Raw genomic sequence first — 21,136 nt, 5'->3', positions numbered from 1 at the left:
GGCCTCCTTGGCTGCATCACATGGTGAATGGCATCATGTTGGCAGCACATGGGAGAGGGACAAACCATGGCAAGACAGGAAGACAGAAGGATCAGAAAGGACTCAGTCTTATACTTTTAAACAATCCACTTTCAAAGGAATTAACGAGGGTCTCATGAGAACAATATCAACCGCTTCCAAGGACAGGGCCCCAATGACCTTTATTAGTCTCCTTCTTAAATATCTCACACCATCTCCCAACACCCCCGTGCTGGGGAGTAAGCTTCCACCTCACGAGCCCTTAGGGGACAAACCACATCCAAAGCACAGCACTCTGTTATTCCTCCTCCACTTATGGTAGCCAGCCATGGAGAAGGTTTTATCCCTCTACTGTAAGCAAGAGACACTGAAAAGGAAGGCTCTATTCTCTCTGTGCAAACCCTGTTGCTCTTTCCACAGCAGGAGAGCTAATCTCATCACTCAGTATACGACACTTTAGGACATATTCCTCCATAGAAAATTTAGACATGTCCCCTGCCCCCTCCTTTTTTTCCCCTTAACTTCCTATGACAAGTAGGCCTTTATATGATGTAAGGACACCTGGGAACAGTCTGCCTTCAGATAGAGAAGATAACTGTTCTCTCCCTCCTTTTGGAGGTGATGCCTGGCCTTTGGTGTTTTTAATTCTCAGAATAGAGTGAGAAGCTTTGTTCTGGCCTCAGAGCCATATTGGACAACACAGTTTATCAGGAGTCAGGCATCTTAGGGATTGAAGCATGCTAGCCCAAATCAATAAAGAGGAAGCCGAGTGTTCACTCAACTAGAGATCTATCTGTGTGTTCTGCTAGCCACATGCTAGCAGAAGGAAGCTGTCTCTCTCAAACCCTGATAAAACATGCTGATAAGGTCTCTAAGCCTGATGAAAGGAGGAGAATTACCAAAAACAGTTCTAGGTGGATGGAAAAAAAAATCTCATTTATACCCCCATCCCTGGTACTCTGGGACTTTTTCATATCTAGCAGCCTCTGGGATGGTTCCCATGTTATAAAGAGCAAACTAAGTCACACACACGATAGTCCTCCAGCCCAAGTGGCATTCTCATCATTGTTCCTCTGTGTCTGTAATTATTGCCCCTCTGAATATGTCATTTTTCTCATTTAAACAATAGACCAGATGAACGAAGATATAGAGATTGTATAAAAAGACCTCTCCCATCAGGAAATTGCAACTATAATATATTTTATGATTTCGAGTGAGCTTTGTCATTCATTCACTCATTCAATAGTGCTGGATGCTCTATTTCCAGTTACTTTTCTTAGGTGCTCTTTTGGCTACCATAGTCTTAGAGTTAAAAAAAAAAAGTGTTTAAACAGGTTTTTCTAACTAAATACTCCCCACCATTCTCTCTAGCAGAGTGTTAGTCTTTAATTCTTTCCTATGTCCCCCCACATGCCTATATTCCAAAACATGTACATGTAGATGGGCTTGCAGTTTGGAGCATCAGACAAGTTGTAGAGAGGAATATAAAAGTCAACTATAATTTAAAACTCTGTGTTTCTTATCTCTAATATTATCTTCATGTATTAAAAGCTAGGCGTTTCCTTCCAAGCAGATCTTTTTTCATTGGCCTTTTATTAACAGATAGCCTTCTCTTAAGGGTATGACTAATCTTGTTGGTTCAGCTTACAAGCTTGGGTATCTCTCTGGTCTCTGGAAGAATGAGGAAGTATTGTATTTGGATCCAGGTATCTGGACATCTTGATCAATATATCCTTGGTTTTACCTCCCTTAGGAAATCTAATTTCTCTCTTTCTCTCCATTTGCATGTAGAATGCATTCAATTTAATTGTATGATTTGTATAACGCCCTCTGCCCTCCTTTGAAAATGTATTGAGACTTACTCTATGGATCAGAACATTATACGTTTTCATAAACGTTTCATGTGTACTTGAAAGGAATTTCTATCCTCTATTCATTGGGTACAGTGTTATACAAAGGCTCATTAGATCAAGTTTACAAATTCTGTTACTCAAATATTATATATATATATATATATATTCATTGTTCAATAAATCTGCAGTTAGCATAAAAGCATTTCAATATGATATTTTTTCTATTTTATATTTTAGTTTCACCAATTTTTGCTTCTAATATTTTAAAGCCACCCAACTGGAGTATAAAAGTTTAAAATTGTGATTTCCTCCTGGTGATTTTGTAGGCAAAAAGAAGCCATCAAAATATGAAGAGACTGAAATAGCAAGATTAGAACCACATATCCTTATATAGCCCGATTTAATGAAAACATTCTTTCTTTGCATTTTCATTTCTTTGGTTTTCATTTGTTTTATTGGAATGGTAAGCTTATCCTAGGAATGAGAATATTTCAACTCTAGGTATCATTTTGAAACCTAATTCCTCTAAAGTTCAAGAAAAGAGAACCAGTTTCCTTGGTTTCTGATAAATTGGACTCTGGCTTCAAAAGCTATCAAGTTCTATCATAAAATCAAAGCTACTAGGCTTCATCATGGTAGTAGTGCTAGTGGAAAGATAAAAACATTGTAGGAAATAGGAAGACAAATAAGTTTTGTATTTAGTTCACTTTATGTGGCCAGATAGGAAATTAGCAGATGATAATTTAATTTGGAGCTCATTGCTTTGGGGCTTGTTACACATAGAGTATCAGAGGGGGTTGTCAAAACAAATGATTAAGATGTAGCAGGAGCTTAAGGAAAAGTACAGAAAAATAAAAAAATAAAAATATCTTTTGTAATACTCATTAAAAACAATAATTAATACAATAGCTACTTGGAAAGTATATCCAACACAGTTTTTAAAAAGAATCACTGTAGCCATAACATGAAAGAAGGCCTGGGATGGAAAAGATCCTCAAGGTGAGAATACCAGGCTATTAAAGGCATCTGTCTGGAAGTGATGAAGGACTAAATTCAAAAAATGACCATAGGAATGAAATGGGATGGCTGAATTTGAGATTCACTTTAAAGCAAAGTTTTATTGAAAATACCAGGATAGGAAGTGAAAGAAAAGGAAGTTTAAGGATGTTTCTAAAATTTCTAATTTAGAAGAAAAGGTACACACTATTAATCAGTCCAAGAACATATTGAGATTTGCTTCTATTATTTTTCTTCCCTTTGAAAAGAAAATAAATCACTTGCCTATTTAGTTACTTATAATTCCTAGTTCATAAATAAATTTCTTGTATTAATTGAGAAAGAGAATTAATAAATAATGATGTGGGACTGAGAGTAGTTTAATAGCTACTCCCAACTAATGATTCTATTGTTTAACTCCATCACTCACTGTCTCATGAGTCTTCACAGCATCTCTTACTTCCTAAGTGGAAGATAATACAGATTGGCACATCCACCTCCATGTTAGCCCAAACATCTCCATTCTAAACTCCTTGTCACAAATTTTATAGCATCCCAGTAGCTGAAAAGCTGAAGACCTTAAATCATTTCTCATACTTATTTACAGCACCAGTTCCTTCCACTGGACCAGATGTAAGCACATGAGATTTGGAAGGTAGAGCTGAAAAACACAATTCCAAGGCCCTTTTTTCACTTGCACCCTTTCTAGTAGCATCTTTACAATGGTGGTGCATGGTAGTGGTGTATGTTCTGTAGCACTTGTTGCAAAGTCCTGTCATGGTTGAAATGTGCCTGTCCCTACCCCACAACCTTGAAGTCCCAACCTCCAGTACTGTTAAATATAATCTTAATTGGGAATAGAATGTGTGAAGATAGTAAAATTAAAATGAGATTATTGGGTGTCCCTTAATTCCCTATGACTAGTGTTCTAATTAAAAGGGGGAAATGTAAGTGAAGAGACAGACACAAGGAGAATGCCATGTGCACATGAAAGTAGAGATTAGGCTGATGCATCTACAAGTCAAAGAAGAGTAAAGATGGCCAACAATGCCAGAGCTAGTGGGGAACATGGCATCGCCCCTCTCTCACAGCCCTCAAAAGAAACCAAGCCTGCTCACACTTTGTTCTAGGAGTTCCCGTTTCCAGAAGTGTGAAATCACACATTTCTGTTGTTTAAGGAATCCAGTTTGTGGTTCTTTGCTACAAAATCCTTGAAAACATAATAAAATCCCCATTGTATATTCCCCAGCTTGGTAGGTGCTGAGAGACTGGTGATGACGTACAGTACAGAGGAGTGTTCTCAAGCCAGTTTTGGTGGAGTCTGCTTCATGATTTCCTAGTGTCCTTATTATGCTAAAGGCAATGAGTTGGCCAATACAGTGGGTAGGTTCTGTAAGATTTAGACTACAGAACCTGTTCTTCCCTCCCCTTTCGGCTTAAACTAGGTCCAGTGGCTTTTGTTGTCTGCAACATGTGTTCTGCATCCTGACTAAAGAACACAACAATACTACAAAATGCATCAATCATCTTTGCCCGTAGAGGACAAAGGGACATTTGATTTTTTCTTTGTACAATACAATATATGGATTTATCACAATTTGAACCAACAAAAATGGAGTGATGTTAGCAGTGAGCCTAATTGAAATTAGGTCACAAACCCCCAAGAAAAGTTCTATTCCCTTTATAGACTTCTGTATTTTAGGAAGAACCCTGACTTTTCTACAGTGGCGAAATAGTTGTTTCTAAATAACTAGACAGAAGGATGGGTGACTAGATAAGGATAGAATTTGTAAACATGAGAATAGATGCTGTAAACTTGGTTGGTCAAACAGAATTTTTGGTAGTCTTATGGTTTTGGAAAGCTCCCTTCAAGACTATACAATATAAAACTTCAGAGCAAAACCCGTAACTAAAATGCAGGGCCATAATGCTTATTTAGTGAGTCTAGACCTTTCTACTTCAAACAGATTTAAACCAACTGTCAGAAAGACTAAGTGAGTTACCTAACGTCTAGCAAGCAGAACAAATAACTAACCCTATGAAAAAAATAATTCTTCTTTCCAGCATTTTAAGAAAGTAAATTTTAAAAGCTAGTTGTATATTAAACTTGGAAAGAATGCACAGAGAAATTTGGGCAAATTCCTGCTTATCTAATGCAGGTAGCCCTGACTCAAATGAAAAAAGAACATTGTAGAGAGAGTTTAGCCAAAGCTCCAAGGCCTCTCTCAGGTGCAGCCTCTGCCACAAGCCTTTTCTAATCTGCCAGTACACAAGTCTGCCTTCCAACTCCCCAAACCTCCTGTTAGACAAACTTCTCAGTTAGGATAGTTGTCACTTATTTGTTTAGCAAGACCTTATGTAGCACTCACCTGATGACAACTCCTCTTCTAAGCACTTTCCTCAAGATAACCCTCTGTGATAGGTACTGTCATCATCCCCATCTTACACATGGAGACCTAAGGGACAGAGGTGGTAGATAACTCTGCCAAGGTGGAGGAGGAGGCAAACCAAGGCAGTCTGAGGTGAGTGTCCATCCTCTAACCCCAGCCTGCATCTCATAGCCATGCTAAAACTACAGGCATGCACGCCTAACCTCTTCTCTGCAAGCTTTCTGAGAACAGTTCGTTCTGATTCTTATCTAAATACTTATAACACTTAAAATAGTGCCTGGAGCAGACTCGGAAAATCGAATAATTAACTAAATAAAGGAACAAACATAAATCTGAGTAAGATGGAAGGGTACCCAGGATTGGACAGCAAGAACTCATCCATGTTAAACACAGGATGTTGGTGGTGAGCTGCAGAAACACAGTCCTTTCTCTTTGATCACCTCATACCAAGCACTCCCTGCAAGCTGCTTTGCTTGGGCTTCTAAGCTAAGATTTATTAAAATGGATGAATTGAAGAAAAAAAATAGCCAATGGCAGGATGTGCACCAGCTCTCACTGAAACAGAAGTGGGACTTAGCTGCTCTTTCTTCCCAGCGGGTGCTGCACTTGGGCTCATTTGGTATGTTTAGAGAGGTTACCGCTGGGGCTCCAGGAAGAGAATAGTTTGGCCAATGCCCTGGGATAATTATGTTAAGGAGTATATTCATGCAGACCTATGATTCAACCGCTCAAATGTTCCCTGTAGTTTAGATTTGTACATTTGATTTACCCTTCCTTCATAATCATCGTAAAATCGCACTAGTGCGTGACTCACTTTCTTCCATTTACTCACATTTCAGTGATGCTAATTAACCTTGGCTAATAGTTTTCTGCACTAGACTGACTCAGGGATTACTAAAAGCAACAAGCTCACATCATGGAATGGTAGAAGGTGGAGACACAAAATGCAGTTTGGCTCGAATGTTCTGGAATTTTGATCTAACACCCTCTTATTCATTACAGCTTTCTTCTGGGAGGAGTCTTGATCAAAAGTAGTAGATCTGGAGTCCAAGTCCCCAGTTTTGGTCAGCTCATCTCAGGGAAGCAGTAGTGCAATAATTGGCATCAGGGACAGAAAGGCAAGAAAAAGAATGAAAGAGTTTCCTTGCTATTACTCTATTTTAACAATAAGCTATATTATTACTTAGTTGACTTTCAATTGCATGTCATTTTCCTTTTTGTTTATATTTATTTTTTAATTTTTGGTGGACACAACATCTTTGTTTGTATGTGGTTCTGAGGATCGAACCCGGGCTGCACACATGCCAGGCGAGCGTGCTACCGCTTGAGCCACATCCCCAGCCCCCCCTTTTTAGATATTTAATAATCTATATTATTACTTAGTTGACTTTCAATTGCATGTCTTTTTCCTCAAAAGGTTAAACACAGAATTACCATACGATCCAACAATTTAATTTCTATCAAACTAACTGAAAACAGGTTTTGAAACAAATACATGGGCATGTTCATAATGACACTTTTCACAATAGCTTCAAAGATGAAGAATCCAGGGTTCCATCAACAGATGATGTAGACATTCAGAAACTGTGGTGTATACATGCAGTGGAAGATTATTCAGTTAAAAGAAGAAATGAGTATTGGAACATGCTACAGCACCAATGAACCTTGAAAAAATATTGTGTTAAATGAAAGAAGCCAGAACCAAAGGTGATAGGCATATTTTACAATATGATTCCATTATATGAATATAATATAAAATATTATAAAATATAAAATATTCATAATATAAATGTGGAGACAGAAAGAAGAGTGATGGTTTCTGTGAGCTGTGAGGAAGGGGAAACGAGAAATAGCCACTTAGAGGATATAGGCTTTCTATTCAATAGAATGTTTCAGATCCAGGTAGAAGTGATTTAGCACATTTCAAATGTATTAAATGTCACTAATTATTCACTTTAAAACGGCTGACTTCATGAAGGTGTTGATTTGATATAATTTTTTGCCCAGTGCTTGTAGTGTCCAAGTGAAGAAGTTTGATATAGAGTAGATAAATGCCAGAAGTAACTGTCTCCCTTAATGTAGCTAAGTGCATCATCATCTAATTAGTAAGATACATCAGTGATGAATGAGGAACCCACAGCCCCATCCTCCTGTCTAGCAAAACCATAAAAATATCCCTGACACACAAATAAAGAGAGAGCTCTTGAGTTTGCAGAAAACATGGAAAGTTCAGGAAGACAAAGGGATTTGTTTACTCCAGATCACACAGATATCCAGGGGCAGAACCAGGAGTCACATTTAGGTGTTCTTATTCAAATCAGGAGCTGTTATCCTCCACAAAAAAAAAAAAAAAAATTATTTCTCAAGACAACTTGCAGCAAAGTAACTCAACTGCACCACAGATTTTTTAAGTTATTGGCCCTCTAAATTCTCTCCCAGATTTAAGTTACTGAAAGAAGAGAGTAAAAACACCAATGAAAAAGCAAACCAGATTTTCTGGAATAAGACTTAACGATATGGTCATATGAGTAAAAACTAGTATTTCACAATTCGGTATTTTGCAGAAATGTGTACCTTGCATATAAAGACAACCAAAAATAACATTCTCCCACCACCAAATCTGATGATAGTACAGTATTCAGGGTCAGCCTTCATGAGCCTGCAACCTGTCCAGGAATACAGGGCTGGTGCTCAGAGGAGCTCTGCACTGGGTTTAATTGTCTGCCATTGCTACCTTGAAATTCTCAATCGTTTCTTACAAAGGATGCTGCTTTTTCATTTTGCACTGTGCAACACCAATTATGTAGCTAGAACTGCCAGTATGCAACTAGTTTCAAACCTTATCTCACCTACTTAGAATAGTTATTACAAAGATCAGATGGAGTAATATTGCATGATTCTTTAAAGTTTTCAAGATACATGCACCTAAAAGTTGTTCTTCAGTTTATTGGTAAATATCAGGTGGGGAAAGAGATCAGAGAGGGTAGGAGATCCTCAGAGACAGAAGCCACGTGCAAGCGAGAACAGAGCCTACCTATTACCAGGCCTCCTGACGTCTAGATGAGGCTCTTTCAGTAGGATCTGTACTTCTGTCACCTCCCCAGAGAAGCCTTGCTCTCCCCTAAACCATATGAAGAATCCCCACTCCTCAGTTTCTTCCCACTTTCTTTCATGTCACCCTGTTTCCTTTGTAACATTGTCACAATCCACACTGCTTTTTTTCTTTGTTCATTATCTGTTACCTCCACCAAAATGTAAACCCTGTAAAGGCAGAAACTGGCCTTTCTATTATTAATAGTGTGTATTCCCAGCTCACCGTGGGCACTCAACAAGTTCTTCAACAAAGAAAGAAATGAATGAATAACTGAATGAATATTTTTTTCCATCTGGACTTGAGAATGCAGCTTTCTAATTTGACTCTAAAGCACCATGATGTCCTTTGGCCACGTGGCCAATGGGTGGATTTGGTTGGAATGTATTGGTTTACAAATGTTTAACTATCAACTTATCTGCCTACTCTGAAAATGAGATTCTGAGTGATAAAAAAAAATGACTTTGGAATTTGTACTAAGCCAACTGTGCACATGGTACAGAATGTTCTCAGAAGCAACAGGACTCATGAATAATAAGGCTGACCACTTCCTGGACTTCCCAGGCTCCCTCGCCTGGTGTCCTTTCTTGCCCACAAACCTTTTGCCTGCTGACCTGAATCCGGATTCTCTCCTCTCACAAGTGAGATGCCAGATGAACTCCAAGGGAATTGTCTTTATCCTGAATCTTGGCTGCCACTTGTGCTCAACCATTTCCACCCAGCTCCATACTTAAAGATTTGCTATTTTATGAAAAGAATGTAATTAACACCATATACCACAGACTTTGCTGCCGACAGAGACCTTGACCAAAAAGCAGCATTATTCCATTGAGACTGTTCATGCTGGATTGCTCCAGATGGCCAAGCTGAATCAACAGAACCCGGCAGAGAGGTTGGGTTTATTTCACAGCAGGTAGGAATGTGCAGTGGCAGCATAAACAGAAAATTGCTTTGACCTTCCATGAATTATGTGTTTGTGATGCTTGATAACATGAGGATCCATGATGCTATTTGTTCCATAAACAATTTTTTTTATTAACGAAGCTTCTGAATCTACAAGTAACATTATCCATATGAACCAGCATCATTTACACACACACAAACAAAAAAAAATTACCCGAATACATCCTCACTGTAAAAAATTTGAATAATAAAAAAGCATATAGAATAAAAATGTGTAGGGCACCTTTATCTGTCCTATCCCACATCCTGCTCCTAGAGGTGTCTTGTTAACATTGTAAAGTACATTTCTCTCTTAACATTTTAAAATATATTGTTTTGACACTTTTTGTGTCTAAAAGCATTTATAAAAGCCATTTATAAAACTGTTTATTGAATTTAAAATGCCTAAGTTTTCACATATTTCTGAAATTGGGCTATAGCTTACATTTGATGGCTTGTTAGATGCAGTGAAACACTGATTTTTTTTTTAATTTTTACTTTTCAAGTACATGACTCACACTTTATGCATTGTTCTGAGAGTCACTTTTTAAAAGAGCCTAAATAAGTTCTTTACATGATATTTAACATTCTCACCACATTTATATCCACATTATGGTGTGATATTTTTAAGCTGTCAAATATATGGTTATAGTTCTCATGTTTTCAAATTGCTTCTAAATTTATTCTTGACCCCTTGCATAGTGTCATAAACATAAAGGTCCAAGTACAATATAAAAGGTTTTTGCAGTTAAAGAATTTTGGTCATACTCTTGGGAGGATCCACATAACCTGAAAATAAGATGCATATAAAATACTTTTTTTTTTTATTGCTGCGGGTAATAGGTATGTCACTTGACTCACACACTGGTTTGTTTACATTTTCTTCCATTAAGAATTTTCTACTAGGTCATATACATACACCCTGTGTAAGAATTGTGGTTCCGTCCAATATTTCACCATTTTTCCAGGCAGGAAATGGGGAAGTGAGACATATGTGGTCTCCATTCCAGCTTGGGCTCACAGTCATCCCAGTGTTAAGGTTACACTCCTTCCCCTGACCCTGTCCTCTAGGTAGTCCAAAGTCCTTGATTCTCTGGAGACTGAGCAGGAGTTCAAAAAGACTCCAGCCACGTAGAGGACTAGTGGAGAGGCAGGACTCCAACCTGGACTCTGAATGACTCTGGTTCAGAACAAACCTCTGAGAGGTGGGTTGGCTCTGGAGCCTTATGAGTGTGGTAGGTCCCAAAAGTTTAGGTAAGGTGAGGACTCCTGGTGCTGCCTCTGTGCAGGGTGGAACTCACACCTTCCAAGGATACCCGTGGAGGAGCCGCCCCACACCCAAGGCAGATGCCTCAGGGCTCATGCAGTGCAGACTCACTCTACCTCTGACGTAGAGGGATATTCTTGTGAGCAATAAATGTTCCTGGAACATGGAGTTCAGTATCTGGAAACTGATCCCTGGGCAGGAACACTGTCTCACCCATAAGAGACAACAAGGTAGATGTGATAGCTATTCTAATGGTCTTAAAAGACAAGTGAGAACTTGCAGTTTGAACCTGTGAGATGAATTATCATTCTTGCAATTTACCCTCACAGGAAGGAAATGCCACTGTGGCTTTTGACGCAGTGGTCTTATCTACAACTGTCACATAGCCAATCTGAACCCATGACTCTGCCACAAATATGCTGCTTTTACCTCCAAAGATACTCTAACAGGGCCTGTTTCTCACCATGCCCTCGGCTACCAGCCACATCCAAGGCCATGGCAGTAGCCTCCTGCTAATTTTCTCACCTCTGCTGTTACCCCCCTAACAGTCAGTCTCCATATATTAGTCCAAGTCATCTGTGAAAACATAATGTCCTTGATGTAACCTCACCCTTTCCCACTTACAAGCTTCCAATGGTTTTCTACTGTGCTTAAATAAAGTCCTTATCTGAACACAAAGTCCCTGGGCATCCACCTCTGCAGTGTCCCTCACACATATGCTCCACACACACTAACCTCGGGCAAGCTGAGTTCTTTGCTATGGCAAAGCTTTGGCTATACCTCTTGCCTGGAAAATATCCACCTCTGTTATGAGCATGACCGGCTCTCTTTGACCCTCAAAACCTCCATTCTGATGTCCCCTGTTTAGCATTGCTGTCCCTGGGCACCTGTCTAAAGCCTCCTGTCCCATTATTTTGTCACATCATCCTAATTATTTTCTCTTTATATAATAAGAGCACTTATTACTTTCTGTAATTTTTAGATGTGTTCCCTTGTTAATTTTCTTTCTCCCTCTGAAAATTTAAGCTTCTAAGAATGAGGAACTTTGCTAATTTCAAATCCTGTGTTTCTATTTACTAATGTAGAACATTTCCTGGATCATGGGCCATTTTTGGATGAAAGAGTGGGCATTGTTTGTATATTTTAAATTAATTGAGGGCTGGGGTAGAGCTCAGTTGTTAGAGTGCTTGTCTAGTATGCACAATCCCCAGCACCACACAAAATAATAATAATAATAATAATAATAGATAAGGGTTACATACTTTACTTATAAGTGAATCACTAGTGTTTTGTATCTAAGGGACATGTTGTTAGGTAACATGAACCTTTACCCTTCATCCCTTAATCTAGATGGAGCACGTGTGTACAGACATTTTTCTTGTCATTATCCCCTAACATGCACTAGCCCAGGGCTGCCTGGGTCAGGATGTGGGAAAATGTTGAGTGAAAGCAGAATGAATTGATTGTTCAATTCAGGTGAACATCAATATTACAATATTACAAGAAAAATGGGCCTTCTCTGACCTGCTAATCACAATTCTAGGGATAGGGTCTGAACATTTCTGGTTTGTAAGTGCCAAGAATGATCCTGATGTATCTTTGTCAACAGTGTCTGGGAAGAGCCCTTCCTTTCCACTAAATCACTGTTGCTCCTGGGAACTGTTGTGGGTTTGTTGGAGTTTTTTATTTGTTTGTTTTTGTTGTTTTGTTTTTTTAATCAGTTCTGGGGATACAACCTAGGGACACTTAATCACTGAGTCACATCCCCAACCCTTTTTTTTTTTTTTTTTTTTTTAGGTCTTATTTAGAGACAATGTCTTGCTAAGTTGCTTAGGACCTCCCTGAGTTACTGATGCTGGCTTTGAACACACGATCCTCCCGCCTGAGCCTCCAAGCAGCTGAGATGACAGGTAAGTGGCACCAGTCTGGCTGCTGTGTGGCCTTGATACATGTTTAAAGTGGATACTCAACAGCCCTGTCATAGAAGTAAGAGCAAGCAGAGCGCGTAAGAGCAAAGCTCTCAGAAGTGATGTTCTGCCCACAACAGAAGCTTGCAGGGAAGTCCATTCACCAACTCAAACCAAAGGGCTTGAGTTTTTGTGGCATCTATGTAAGCAATGTGCCATTCAATGAGTTTCCTCCCTTACTTTTGAAATTGAACATTTAGCTCATTTGTTATCTTTTCTTCTTTTTAAACATAAGAATCTGAGGCTATAAATCGATCTATTTACACAGTCTTAGCTATATCCCACAAGGTTTGATTAAGCATTTTTGTCATTATTTCTAGTAATTTCTCTTAATTCTTCTTTGATTTGGAAATGTATTTTAAATTTTCTGAATGCTTAGAACATTTTCAGTTATCTAATTTAATTGCAATGTAGTAAAAAGTGTGATAGATATGCTATCAGTCATTAAAAACAATTTCAGATCTTTTTTAAGGGCTAATATCACAAATTTTTAGAAATATTCAGGTATATTACAAAAAAATGTAAGTTTTGTGAAAATAACACCACAAAAGTCAATTTATACACCTACTACACATGCTTTTCCTGGTCTTCAAAGTAGTCTCTTATTTTCTTGCCAGTAAGAAATGCATTAAAAGAATATTTTTTAAAACACGTATATTCAAAAATCTTTACATATGTAAGACAAGGAAGGGAATTCTACATTTGGAAATTTAAAAATCCCTAAAAACTTAAGATGAATTATTTTCTCTCTCCATCATGCAATTTTACTTCTCTTGTATCTCTGTTTATATTGTGTTCAGAAGTCTGCCTTCTACTTTTGATATTCAATACCTTGGGAAATATGTCTACATCAAACACATTTTGTAAACCCCTCACTTTCCTAGAACATAGTATTTTGCTTATCTTACACTAATGTAGTTCATCAATAGAAACCCTGAAAATGGGTCAGCTCTTGTAGGCAAAGGGTTTCTTACCCTCTTACCCATCATTGTACCCTGAACCCCCTGTGATAACCAACTAGCACACAGTTAAGGGTTCAAGGATTCCACTGACCAAAACAAGAGTGGTCACTTTTTCAAAATGCTAAGAGGCAATACATATTACAAACTCTGAAGAACACATAATGAGTCAGCCTCTGAAACATTCAATTCTGTAACCACAGAATTGATGAGCCAAAAAGGGAGTTCAAATTTATTTCCTGAAAGAATTTTAATTGGGCACAAGTATTTAACTCTGCCTTTCCAAGTACTTCTACTTGAATTAATACACGTCTGTATTCCTAGAAATAGTTATTATAAAAACTGACAAATAGAATCAAACTTCTAATGCTCCATGGCCACACATGTAACAATACAGAATTTATGGATAATTTTTTCCCCCTGAGTCACATCCTGAATGCCAGAATCCAAGACAACTCAATTCCTGCTGCAGGTTTCTGCGAATTGTTCAAGTTCAGTTAGCTATCACCTCAAGTCAGAGTAGTGGGCTATTTCTCTTTCTGAAGAAATAGTTTAACTCCCCTAAACTAGTTCCCAGAAGTAGAAATCTGATCTCTCTTTTGACCTTTCTAAGCCTAGTATGATTGTGTGCACACTTTTCAGGACTAAAATCCAAACTTTGAATACTTTTTTTCATCTGTTCAATAAGTATTGACCTCTTACTATACATGTAGTACTGGGTGTCCTCCATCAGTCATTGATCTATCTATCACCTGTCATTTAATCTTTTTGAGGGTCCATTACTTTTCTTTCATCAATAATAGGGGAATGCTGAAGAGCAATAGCATTCTAAGTCAGAGGTAAGGACTCATATCTCAACAGGAGAGATTATATTGAATATCTTCTGTAGTAAAATATGTTTACTGTTAAATTTCATTAAACACTTGTAAGGACCAAGAGTCTACAAACCTAGTAACTGAACTCATAAAGTATAAAATCCTATCTGTCTTAAAAGAGAATTAAATGAATAAGCAAAACACCCTGCACCATCCTGTACAAGATAAAGATTCAATCAGTAAGTATTTTTAAAGTGTCAGCCTTCCACTTGGATTCATGCAAAGATTTCAGATTGGTGTTTGTAAAGATTATAAAGATTGTTTTTTTTTAAGTGTTTGTTTTTGTAATTGGTGTTTGTAAAGGTTATTTTGGGTGACTGAGATGAAGTGACTTAAAACCAGAAGAAGAAGGAGGAAGAGAGAGAGAAAGACAGACCCATAAGCCTGTATCCAATCAGAAAGTCACATTGTAGCCTGCAAAGGCCTTGGGTGTGATCCCCAGCACGGAAAAAGGAAAGCCTGCAAAAGAAAACTGCAATTTCTTTTTTTTTTTTTTTTAATAAAACTATGTTCAATGAATATTCCAAAGCTAGTAACCTCAAAATTGGGTGGAAAACAATATATTTACTTTATGTTCAATGAATTAACTTGGCTTGATTGTTTTCCCTGCAGGAGATCACATAAGTACTACTGAACTAATTTACCAAAGGCTTTTATTTCATTTAATGATAGAGACTTGCTTTTTTCTTCCTGTCAAAAATTTCAATGCCAAAACAGATGAAATGCACTTCAGATTGTATCTTTTTGTATTAGCCTAGGTTATTCTTTAAGTTTTATTTTACAGCTGACTTCACATGATAAAAATTAACATAAAATATTATGGTTTGTTTTACATAATCAAACAGAAATTGTATCTCTGAAAATTCTGGGGGTGGTGGAACAATCCACTTTCCTTGATTTCCAAATGACTTTATCATGATAGGGAAGTCATTTTATAGTTTTCTCTTCTAAGCACAAGTTCACTTTAGACAGTATTTCCCAATATGTTCATTAAAAGGGGCGGGGGGAACCCATCTACTTGAAAAAAAGAGTTTGTTGAGCTCTCTTGTCCTGACAGACAGACGGCAAGGAGATGTGTCCTTTCAAGTTAGCAATTGCTCACTTTCAGCACATCTCTGTCACATACTCTGAGAGTAAGTGGTGGATTCAAATGCTTGTTAGCACTGCCTGTGATAACTACATCAGCAAATGTGAGTTCTTGTTTTCCATAATACGCCTAACCTTTACCTGGCCACTAATAACATGTGCTTAACAGAGCTCTGGGGACTGCATCAACCCAGGGGATATGATAGTGAGATTTTGAATAGAGTAATTCTTGAGGGCTTCCTGAATGTATCTGGATACAGTTCTTATTTTATACCAAAAGAAGGTTCTCATTGCCATATGTTATCCATAGCAACCAATTACACCACAATAGAAATACTAACAATGATGATACCTTTAGAAGAGTCAAGGCATGTGCAATTAAGAATGTATCCTCAAGAAACTTGCTTCCCTATTTGCTGCACCTGTTATTTTTTTTGTTATGCAAAATGTTATGAATGCACCTAAGTTATTGTCAAAATATTTACACTAGGCAATGAAAACATGCTTAGAAAGCCGTAGTCTGTAAATTCTAATGACTGTTCTTCTGGGGTGCTGAAATACACAATTTTAGTCTCTGGATTACTCAGGAAGAATACTGAAGTACATTCCACTAAGTGAATAAAATCAGTTGGAGCTCTGAAAAGGCCTTAAAAACATCATATCATCATTATCAGGCTCTCTGGCCCTGGCTCAGACACATCCACATTTCAATAGTAGCCTTAAGCAAAATGTCTTAACTTGATAGTGGTTTAAAAATATAATACATTTATTTTGATGAAATCCATCCACTGGGTTGGCAACATTTTTTATTACAAAATATTAGATGTCTATTGTTTTATATACAGAAAGATGTGTATATGTGTATATATCAGATAGATACATAGAGAGATGGAAGGGGAAACTATGTAACCCCTGCCTTCTTACTTTCTATTCTCACAGTTATTTACCCTTCCCCAAATATGTGTACATACCACACGGCCACTCCTTGTTAGATATGTATGTGTTTATATATGTTCTTACATACTATATAAAGGGAGATTGAGTTGTTTTTATTAAAATTGAATTATGACTTACATATGATTCTGTTATAATCCTCATTCCCTATAATGTGGACATTTTTTTAAAGTTAATACTTCTAACTTCCTCAATTTCTAAATAGTACATTACATTTGATTGAATGAATGTATCATCATTTATTAACTATTTTAACTAAGTTGTTTCCAGTTTGCCTATCATAAAAATATTACAAAGAATTAACTCATTTTTTAACCATGAGTGTACATAGCTTAGGTGTATTTATATTCTTTAACTCTCCTGGCCATAGTAAATATATATATTTCTTCAAGATTCCAGAATTATCACGTGGATGCAAAATGCTTGGAAACCAAAGACAGAACTGCCACTGATCAGTCACATTGCAAAGGAGAGCAAGTCATCCTTAGAGGTCATACGTGCCTCAGCTCTCCCTGTATGTGAACACAGGAAGTCTATATTATGTTCCTCTTAATCTTGTTTCAACTTCTTCCTCTTGAACTATATTTTCTATTGCAAGGGAGATCAAATCATAAGCTTTAGAAATCATACAAATGAGAGAATTGCTACATTCATTTCTTCATTAGAATTGAATTTAGGTGTGACAATAAGAGAAGAACCCATCTAGTTAACTGAGGAGTGGGTTATGAAAGTTTCCAACAATTTCATAAATAGAGTCTGAGAATTTGAATGCTCTGCTCAGAGACAGCGGTCAGGAATCAAGTACACAATGCAATCTGCCCCTCTCCTTAAAGAGAAGTAACATTGTTGGCAAAGTAAAGCTATATTAGAATCACATCTCTCTTCTGCCTGACTTTCTGGTTTTCAAAGAGGACAGCAAATTCCTAAAAGTTATCAAGTTAAAATTTAACAACTTATTTAAGAACTTTATTTTTTAATAAAATATTTGCCATTTCCAACTCTATATTCTGTGAGGATCTAAAGGATGCTATGAGCTTATAGGTGCCATACTGACAAGCCCAGAAACCGAGACTGCAGTAATTGGTGTCTGTCTTAGGCTTCCCAGGTCTGTGATGATGCTTTGTCATTGTCACTTGTCCCCCATCATCAAGAGACAAGCATCACCAGGATAATTCCTCCTTTCTCAGTCATTAACAATTCCAGAGCTGTCCCTTCTAGTCCCCTGAAAGTGCTATTTTTCACTTAGCAGACTGGCTTTTATCTTGCTAAATGAGACAGATTCTCTACACCCTCCAAGATTTTTTTTTTTTTTTTTTTTTTTTGGCAGGCTCTTCTTCTGGGAAATTGATATATTTTCCTGAAGTGACATCCAACAGTGGAACCTTGACTGATACTTCCCCTAGAAAGGAAGCAAGGAGCTCAGAGGTCCAAGGCATAGTTTTCTTTGCACTTGACAATGTTTTGAATCCCAAGAAGATTCTTAAAGTGTGACTACTGTTGGCAGGGTGACAGGGAGCAAGGAGCTCTGGAAGGGTTTGGGATTTTACAAATAACCAGATACCAATAGCAGGAGACTGGCCAGAGAAGCCTGTGGATGCTGCCCTGGGGCCGGAGGTGCCTCTCTCTGCCAGGGACTGGGGATTAGATGTCCAGGAACCTGGAACCACGGTTCCTGGAGAGATCCTGAGAGTGGGAGGAAGACCACTAGGAGTGGGTTCCTTGCAAAGCCCTTCTAGCTGCAAGCTCCCCAGTCCCTTCCTTTCTACCCCATTTGAATGTCCCCCTGTATTTAAAGTGTAGAGCAGAAAAATCGATTCACCACTTGACATATCCTGATGGATTTTTTTCAGGAAATATCTAATTCTAACCAACTCCATCCTACATTTTGGGTCCAATCCAGGCTTGCCTTTCAAAGGGAGGGGAGAGTATTCTTTATTGAACATGACTATGCATTTGGGGGATGTGATCTATTACAATATCCTGGAGTGTAAATTCCTGAGGAGTAGGAATTGTGTCATATGCACATTTTTCAGTGTTTGACTCATGAACACAAAGATCACTAAACAGAGACTAATCTTTTGCCCCTCCTTGCTTCTTGGTTTAATTGAACTCACAGGCACTAGGGCCACTGGGTCAATGTGAGGAGCCCAATGAAATTGGGGAAGAAATATGCTCCACATCTCACAGACCAGCCACCTCCTCTCACCCCACCTGCCCTGCTCTTGTTCAGACACTCACATTCTCTCACCTGGTCCTGTCCCTGTCATAGTGTTCCCTCCCAATGCATTATCCACCCTGAGCCCAGAGCAATTTCTCTGGGGGGGGGGGAGGACAGATCACAGGACTCCCTTCCTGAGCTCCTCTCCTGTGTCCCCATTGTATACTAGGGATAGCTGAGGGGACCTACTGCGTGATCCTGACCCACTATGCACTGAGAGTTCTCAGAACACGCCAGCTGTTCTGCCTCCACACTAATTCCCACGGCCATTACCATCGTCTAGGCCCCACCCACCCCACCCCAGGCACCTGCTGGACTTAGAAATATGTTTTCTTTCCTATCACACAGCTCCCACCTCATGTGGAATGAGCACTGTCTCCCATGTGTCCCTTGTTCTGTGTTCATGTTTCCATCTTGCTCCTGTATTGTCAGTTTCTCCTACTCAAATGCAGAGGCGAGGTCTCGTCTTCTTCTGTCTGTCCTATCTCAGCACCGTGCTGGGTACGTGGCACTCACAGAACAAATGAGTGTGAACCTCCTGAGGAATGATTCTGTGCTCCTGGCTGGGGCCAGCTATCAGCAAGATATCTTTTTTCTGGGCATCCTCTCTGCCCAGTTGGCTACTCTGTCATTGCCCTGTTGCTGTTGCAGTTACTGCCACGTCACTGCAGCTGCCAGGTCCGGGGCCCTGGTCAGCTGTTCTGCTGCTTTAACTTGTACTCCTCCTCTTAATACTTTGCAAGGCATTTCTCAACCCTGGGTCCCTCTGCACTACTAAAATCATCTGACTCTCTTTCATAAAATATATATGGATGCCCAGGCCCCATCCCAGACCCAGGAATCAGAGCCTCTTGGGGAGAGCTCAGACATCATACATTTGTTTTCTAGAGCTCCCTAGGAGATGTCACAGCATAGTGGGGTAAGTGCACGGCCTCAGTGGTTCCAGAGACTACTGTTTGGGGAATAGAAAAGCAGAATAAACATGAGAAACTAAAATACCAAAGCATCCCATAGCATGCTCTGTGCAGAGTCAAGAAAAATCTGGCTCAGAAATCTCTCTCTCCTTGGGCTCTGTGCACAAGGGATGCCGAGTGTGATCTCTGGATAGGGCTGTGTTTTTTACAGTTTACAACACCTACTCCTGATGTCTGGCCCCAGGCGTCCTCATGCTTGAAATTACTGTCGACACTCTCTGAAAGATGGTGTAATTTCCCAGACATCGCTTCTTAAAGACGGTTCATCTTATGAGGTTGTTTGTTCACCAGGTAGTATTTTATCCATCCTTTTCATGAACTAGTCAGTCTAGGGACATTCACAATGGCTTCATCCTAAATGACAATGATAGATTTGCAGTGCTGATAATAATAATAACATACATTGGCTGAATGTCCTCTTTTTTGCTATGTCACTGCAGCTAGGTGTTTAGGCTGCTCCCTCCTCCAGACACTGAGATGGTGGTCGCTGCAGAGCCCAGACACTGAGGACCGACCCCGCAAGTCTGGTGAGATGAGCATCAGCTCCTGAGCTTAGATGAGAAATCAAGGTCTCCATGACACCCACTCTACCTCAGGTCTATGGAAGGACCACTGCAACGATGCTCTTGCATTTGTACTATGAACTTAAAAATCTTTCAAAATACAAAAGATGAAGATCTTAATCTCCTGAAAGTAGACCTTCACAGTGAAATAAAATGAAATGAAGCTATCCTACTAGCAAGTGGATTTCTCCAAATGTCCAGAATGTTGTATTCAAAACTAGGTAATAACTGACCATCTACTTTATTCATAGGCTGAGCCTCCTAGGACTTGAAACACTAAAACATGGTTCCTGCTTCCCAAGCAATCACTCTAAAGTGAACTAAAAAGACATATACACTCACAATATTTCACATCAAACTATGATAACCAGCAAAATTAATGTAGGTTTAAGAAAGTATAGTACTGCAAAGAGACCAATACTTAATTTTGACTGAAAGAAAAATAGGTTAATATGTTACTTATGTTTATATTTAAATAACTTTCCTGAGCAAATAAAGATCCCTTAAAATAAATTTTATTTTTCTTGTCTTTGTATGTTACTTTCCTTTCATCACATCCCAATCATGGATTTCCTTTGAAATAGCACCATGAGAATTTGCCATATGGGGGATGGTGGGAGGTTGGGGATTCAAGCAGTCTAAAAATAAATTTTTAAAGAAACTTCAGCCTTGGGGCATCTACATATAATAGCACAGCAATCTGTTCACAGAAAGAAAGTTGACTGCCATTTTTTGCATCCCTTCAACATGTTTTCCAAAGGAACAAATCAGGACATACCTTATCCTATATGTGAAATAAATTTAAAGTCAATCAAGCAGAAAAAGTCATCCTTTGCAAATTTATCTAGCTGCACACATACTGTTTTATATAGTACTGAAAATGAAAAATTATTTTTATTTAACTTTATACAAAGAGACAACCCTGTTAAGGGCCCACATATAACCAGCTCTCTTTCAGACAACATTTTGGCTTAGATGAAGTG

General features: G+C 38.6%; 2 long non-coding RNA genes across 2 annotated transcripts in view; one reads left to right on the top strand and one right to left on the bottom strand.

Annotated features, from left to right (window-relative positions):
- Window positions 1–5,462, bottom strand: part of LOC144366027 (uncharacterized) — a 32,824-nt gene extending 27,362 nt beyond the window's left edge. Inside the window, exon 1 of the long non-coding RNA XR_013424838.1 lies at window positions 5,237–5,462. This is a non-coding gene — a long non-coding RNA (uncharacterized LOC144366027). The remainder of the gene's footprint in view (window positions 1–5,236) is intronic.
- A 3,213-nt stretch (window positions 5,463–8,675) lies between these two features.
- On the top strand, window positions 8,676–20,600 carry LOC144365851 (uncharacterized). The gene is made up of 3 exons (XR_013424582.1): window positions 8,676–9,261; window positions 12,355–12,467; window positions 20,031–20,600. It is a non-coding gene; the product is annotated as an uncharacterized LOC144365851 (long non-coding RNA).
- Window positions 20,601–21,136: the final 536 nt, after the last annotated feature.

This window comes from Ictidomys tridecemlineatus, chromosome 8 (genome assembly GCF_052094955.1).
Source record: "Ictidomys tridecemlineatus isolate mIctTri1 chromosome 8, mIctTri1.hap1, whole genome shotgun sequence".
NCBI lineage: Eukaryota > Metazoa > Chordata > Mammalia > Rodentia > Sciuridae > Ictidomys > Ictidomys tridecemlineatus.
The sequence above is the reverse complement of the archived record's forward strand: the minus strand, read 5'-3'. Positions and strand labels throughout refer to the sequence as shown.